The sequence below is a fragment of the Natator depressus genome, chromosome 4 (assembly GCF_965152275.1).
Source record: "Natator depressus isolate rNatDep1 chromosome 4, rNatDep2.hap1, whole genome shotgun sequence".
NCBI lineage: Eukaryota > Metazoa > Chordata > Testudines > Cheloniidae > Natator > Natator depressus.
The window spans coordinates 80760190-80767070 of record NC_134237.1 but is presented as its reverse complement, the minus strand read 5'-3'; positions in this window follow the sequence as shown (position 1 = coordinate 80767070).

The window sequence follows — 6881 nt, the reverse complement described above, 5'->3', positions numbered from 1 at the left end:
TGTAAGTTCAACTTTCATGATAAAGAGATTGCACTATAGTACTTCAGTGCGGTGAATTGAAGTTTCTTTTTTACAGTGCAAATGTTTGTAATAAAAATAAAGTGAGCACTGTACACTTTGTATTCTGAAATCAATATACTTGAAAATGTAGAAAAATCCAAAAATATTTAAATAAATGGTATTCTATTGTTTAACAGCGTGATTAATCGCAATTAATTTTTTTTAATTGCTTGACAGCCCTAATTAAATATCCTATAGGTCAAGTCTTATTGACAATACCTATAGTGAATAGGTACAGTGAATATCTGAACTGTACAGTGAAAATTCAAAGGCCCAGATCCTCTGCTACCCCAGGGCTCTGCTCTTTGATGCTGAGGGTAGGGGGAGAAGATGGCTTTAAGCCACCTTTTGCATCCCTAGGCCTGCTAGGTGCAAGGTAGGTCAGCCTCAGGACTGGAATAGCAGCAACTTTGAGATCCTTTGATCTCCTTTATCATTTTTGTTGCTCTTCTCTGAATTCCCTTTAATGTAACACTATTTTGTAATGAATGTCATGAACTGTCATGAAAACAGTATTTCGGGTGCCATCACGTCAGGGCTTTAGAGAAGGCAATCATCTCCATGCTCTCTGTGTTGCTGCATTTGTGCTTTGCATGAGCCTTTCCCCTTGCTATATCACACTGCACTGGCTTATTATTTTCCACTGGTCTCTCTCTCTATTGCTATCTGGTTTTTTTCCTCCCATCAATTTATTTATTTGCTAGCACAGTTGCCATAAATTAACTCTGGCCCTATGATATTTACCATAGTCTATCCCTTCTGATTTTTAAAAAAACTTTGGTGGGAGGGAAATCTTTCCAATCATATATAGACATTGATAACGCTTTCTGTAGGGATGTTGACAGTGGTGAGCTGGAGCCAGTTCGCATGAACCAGTTAAATTTTGAAACAGTTTTAGAACCGGTTGTTAACCCGCTTCCCTGCAGGGGGCGCTGAGGCTTTGATGGGCTCTGGCTGAGAAGTGATGCGATCCCTCCTCCAGCCGCTGGGGGCGCTGTGCTGTTGGAGCCATGTGGGCTGCCACCTGGCCCTGGGCACGAGCCCTGTTGCTGCTGCTGCTGCTCCCCTGGCCCTGGGGCTCCCGCTGCTGCCTGGTGGGTCCCTGGCTGCTCTGCTGGGCCTGGGCTGTATCCTGCTGCTCAGGCTGCTCCGAGCCACTCTCCCCGTGAGCACCCACAACCCTGCCCGCAGCCAGCCCGTCTCCAGCCACCCCCTGCTGCACCCCCCTGCCCTGTCTCCAGCCAACCCCTGCCGCACGCACCCCCTGCCCTGCCCGCAGTCAGCCCCTGCCACACCCCTGCCCTGCCTGCAGTCAGCCCCTGCCGCACCCCCTGTCCTCAGCCAGCCCATGCCGCACCCACTGCCCTGTCTCCAGCCAACCCCACCGCACCCCCCTGCAGCCCTGCCCGGAGCCAGCCAGCCCCGCACCTCCTGCCCTGCCCACAGCCAGCCCTGCACCCCCTGCCTCCAGCTAGCCCTGCCCCACACCCACTGGTGCCCTGCAGTTCCCAGGGCAGTAACCCTGCACACCTGCTTCAATGACGGGGGCAGGGAGCAGCTGGGACCCACACATGTGCACACCCTAGGGTGACCAGACAGCAAGTGTGAAAAATCAGGACGGGGCTGAGGGGTAATAGGAGCCTATATAAGAAAAAGACCCCAAAATTGGGACTGTCCCTATAAAATCGGGACATCTGGTCACCCTAGCACCCCCCCAGGGAGTGGCGGGGACCCACACAGTGAAACGGAGCTCATTTCTAGTTCAGGCCCATCTTTTTAAAAAAGAACTTTAGGTAGGGTTAACATACATCCGTATTTTCCCGGACAGGTCAGGCTTTTTGGTTCTTAAATTGCCGTCTGGGAAGAATTTTTAAATTTTTCCTTTTAAAGGAAAATACGGACTTATGGTAACCCTACTGGTACAAAAAATACATACGGTGGCACATCCCTTAAATCAGAACTTTTTATAGGGAACCGGTTGTTAAGATTTTGGCAGCTCATCACTGGATGTTGACCTTAATTATATTCTGGTTGTCATAATTTAGCTGATTAGCTTGAACCAGCTTCTACACCTACTTAGGACAAAACTGAGAATAGCCTCTCGCTTTATGAACTAGCTGTTCCACAAGGGCATAATGTAAAGATGTAGAAAAATAGCCTCTGGAGCCTAATGCATCCTCTTGATGATGATGGACAAGAGGATGGATATAACCTCAACTATACCCTGCCCTCTACACACTGGTACAAATTGTCCAGCTGCAGAGCTGAACTCCACGTCAGTGGTGTGAACTCTGCACAGTCCTCCAAATCCTGATGTGTACCCCACATGTGAGTGCATGATAGGGTCCCTGTCTGTGCCAATACACCAAAGATATAAGTCTGTTACAGTCCCAACTAGGGAGCCTTGGCTCTCTAGTTTCAGCTCTAACAGCTCATGCTTTTAGCACTGGAAGTCCTCAATGTGTTGGCCAAGATGGCGGCTGGCATAGCTGGACAGCACGAGAGTATGTGTTCTGCTGCCAGGGACTCTCTAGGGATGTGAAGGTGAGGTCAGGATTTACCCTTTGATGAACTAACTTCTCATGCTTAGAATTTTTATTTGCATGTGATACAATGTTTACTTCCCCTTTAAAAAAAAAAATTAGCAAATACATGATCCTCTCAGTACAAGGTCCTGAGAAGAACTACATGAATTTCTATTTGGTAATAAGGCTTAGTTCAGTTTTCTATACCATTGACTGTTAAGGAAGTTAAGGAGAGCATTGATGTTTTAAGAAGGTGTCCATTAGGTGAAAAGCATTTAACTTGGTGCAGTAGCATCCCTTGAGCATAACCTTTGTGAAAAGGGTTTAATAAGAGCATCTCACAAATTGCATATAAACAGCAGCCTTGTTGTTTGAAGTTAGAGACTTGATGCAAACAATGAAAAAGCCTAATTAAATCTGTATTTATTGAGCTGGATAAGCAATAATTTTCAGCTCATGAAAACTGCTTTTCTGATCATATCAGAGTCCCCAATAAAAATGATACAGGCCATGGAGCCTTCACCCATAATATCATTCATTTTAGGACCTTGTGTGGTAGCTGCTTCTTGTATTAAGAATCTGAATAGGTCTAGTACTATTTGTGGAAGCTGTACAGAGAAAATCTAAATGGTGAAGTCAGCTGGAGTCACGTGTGTTGAGCAGCTTTCAGGATTTGGCTTTATTAGGAACCTTGCCTGAGCAAAAACTGAGTAAGAACTTCAGGAGATGGTTCAATCTGAGGGGGGTCATATATCACTCTGTGTCGGTGAACAGAGGGGAACCTGCATTTGTGGAAGGAAGAACTCTGTTTGAAGTGCTCTTTCCAGCCCAATGTTTCAGAAGCCCCTTCTGTGAGGCTTCTCTGAGTCTGGGCTCTTTAGATCTGGACTGAGAGTGTGTGGGGCCAGTAATAGAAAAGGAGGGGAGCCAGCTGAACTACTTGGGATTTGCCCTCACCATCACCCTTCTAGAAAAAACAATTTTCTATTAAATTCCACGTGTGTTGCTGTTATAGAATTCCAGTATAATGGTTCAAAACCCCATAAAAATAGGGGGTTTTCCTTCCCAAAAGGAATTTCTATAGGATATTTTCTTCAGGACCTTCAAATCTGCAGTTGAGCAGAGCCCCTGGGCTGTATTAATTGAGCTTCTCCCCCTTTCACACTGCAGAATGTCTTCTGGATGGGATTAGAAGACTGCTGTAGTCAGGAGAACCTCTGAGAATAAGCTTCTTGCATATCTAACCAGTAATAATCCCATTAAACTGAAACCTAAAACTAAAAAGACTAAAAAAAATTTAAAAATCAAATAAATATTCTAAAATGTCTTATTTCCTAGCCTCAATAAAAAGACATAAGCCTACTTCCCTTTTTGGCCAAAGATAATTCCTACTACTTAAATGTAATTTAATTAATTAAATAATGCATTAGGTATAGAATGGAGACTCAAGGGTATGATTCCCATTGGACTTACACCAGCCTCACACAGTAGGGTAAATGAGAGGGGAATCTGGCACCTTATCTGCATGTGATGGTACCTAGAGTACATGATCTCTAGGTATGAATCTCCTGTTGAACTCTGGTTACATTTTGCTACCTGTTATCTTAGATCTCTGCGTGTATAATTATGTTTAAATAATTCCATATGAATAGGGGGTAATGGAAGCCCGCCCCCCCCAAACACATGCACATATCTGTTATGAAGGAAGAGGTTTTGTGACCAGTACAGTTGTCACCATTTAAAAGGTCAGTAAGTTGGATCTGAAATTCGTTAGTTTCCCCCTATATTTAGAACTGAAGGTAATTGTGTCTGAACTGTTGGAAAATGTTATAAGGGCAACCACAGAAGCCAGTGAAAATGGCATGCTTGCTGGTATGTGGTACATATTCCTATGTAGTTCAATAAGTTAGACACTATGTTTGTTAGGCAAAAATCCATTTGCAAGTCACCACGCATGGCACCCATTTAATTAAATGGATAATTTTACCCATGATGTAGAACAGTTGAATAGCTATATTTTCGATTAGCATGTCTTCATAAGAAGATATCACCATATCTAAGTTTATTTGTCTATATTTGATGCCTTTGCTTTACTTTTGATAAGTGAACCCACATTTATTTTGTACAAATGCTTTTGGGAGGAGCACTTGCTAAAGTGCCCTCTCAATTTCTTTGGAGGATCAAATGAAGTACTGAAAAACACCCCTGTGTGACCAGGCTTTTTCTCTCAAGAGTTGATTGGAGGCATGACTCAGCCTTATCCATGAACTCCTAAGGTTTAGTCACGGGTATTTTTGGTAAATCATGTACAGGTCAGTGGCAATAAATAAAAATGCCTGGCCTGTGACCTGTCCATGACTTGTACTATATACTCCTGACTAAATCTCTACTTCTGGGGCCCGGCTGCTCCCGGGGGCCTGCTCCAGTGCTGTGGGTTGACTGCCCTCGTCTGCTGCACTCAAGGACTGCTCTCCAGAGGGCCTCTGGACGCCCATGGAGCCACTGCTCCAGCTGGCCCAGGACCGCTGCTGCTCGGGCGGTCCCCAGAGCCAGCCATGCCAGCCATACCAGCCACTGCTCTGGCAGTCCCTGGAGGCAGCTGCCCAAGCGGAGGCTGGTGCGGTGGGCCCCAGGACCTCTGCTCAGGCAGTCCCCAGGGCACCCCCAGGACTGCTGCTCGGGCACTCCCTGGGACCTGCCGCACCAGCCGCTGCTTGCATGGTCCCCAGAGCCAGCTACCCGGGGTCTCCTAAGTGGCAGCTGGTGCGGCTGGCTGTGGAATGCCTGAGCAGCTGGCCCATCTGCTCAGGTGGCCCTGAAGTCAGCTGCACCAGCCGCTGCAGAAGTCACAGAGGTCACAGAAAGTCATGGAATCTGTGCTTTCCGCGACCTTCTTGAAAGAATCTCAGCCTTATTCATGGAGTCTGAGTTGGGAGATTTTGGGGTTAGGATGCTACTGTGTGAGATCTTTCATTGACTCATTATAAGATCTCCTATCCCTTGTTAAGTGCCATGCATTAATAATAATGAATTAAAATAGTCTTGTAATAGGTTTGTGTCTAGAGCCTGGAATAAGTGCAGTAAGAAGATCAAAATGAGAGAATGCTTTATTTATCTTAGCTTGACAGAAATCATCCCAGAGCCATACTCATATGTATTCTGAAACATATGTATACCTCAAATCTTTTCAACACTATGACTATAATAAGGTGTAGGTAGGATACTGCATCTCAAAGCCAAGACACAGTAATCCACAAACCATGCTATAATCAAATCCTACAGTAGCTTTAACATGGAGAATGAATAGATAAACTATGGATTTATTTGCACAGTTGCATATAACTTAATTAAAACACAAGTAAGGACAATACATGGTATGTGACTTAAGATGCAGTGTTTATTAATCAATAATGCTATGGCTCTATATTAAATTAACATGTATTGTTTGACTAATTTCTTTCAGCTGCAGATATTTTGAATCACACATGCAGATTTTATTTTCAAATGTAAAATGGTTTACATTATTTGGATTGGAAAATTTAGCACATGATTGGATTTGGATTTGCTTCCTAACAAGTGATTTTATTCCACAGTGACAAATCTTTTAGAAGAAAGGAGTTGATTCACAGAGCTGAAAATCCATATTTGTATAGGAAGTTAAGTAATTTATTAGGGACAAATTCAGGGTGAATGGTGTGCTCCTGCAATCTGCAAAATCCCTTTCTGCTGCATGCATGTGGATGACTTTTAATTACTCTACATGCCAAAGAGAAAACTAAATTCAGGTAAAAGAGGAGCAACAGGTTCACATCTGAAAACTGCAGTCTTATTAGGAAAGAGACTGTCCTAAAAGGTGGTATGATTGTCAGGGACAGGAACCTTGTTTCTATTAGGGCATTCTTTTCATATTGGCTACCTCTTTAAAGTGGTCACTATTCAAATATTTATAAATGCCGTTGTGAGTAGTTAGTAGTATTGCTGGTCTGTGGTGTAGAAAGTACAGACTGTGAATTCTCGGATAGGTTTTATGACTTTTTTGTTCGGAAAGCATATAGGCTCAGATGTTTTTCAAGCTATTTAGCCATTGATCTGCTCAGCATTGTGAGTCTGAGTCCCAATTTCCTAAGTCACTTTGACTTACTTCAACTGTCATTAAGACTCTTATCGTAACTAGGATTTTCCCCTGTGTTCGCTAATCTGAGTTAAGAACGTATCTCCCCACCCCCGCCCAGTGAAGACTAGGCCTAGGAGAGCAAAGGGGAAGACAGTGACATCTAAAGTCCTATCAGGAGGCTG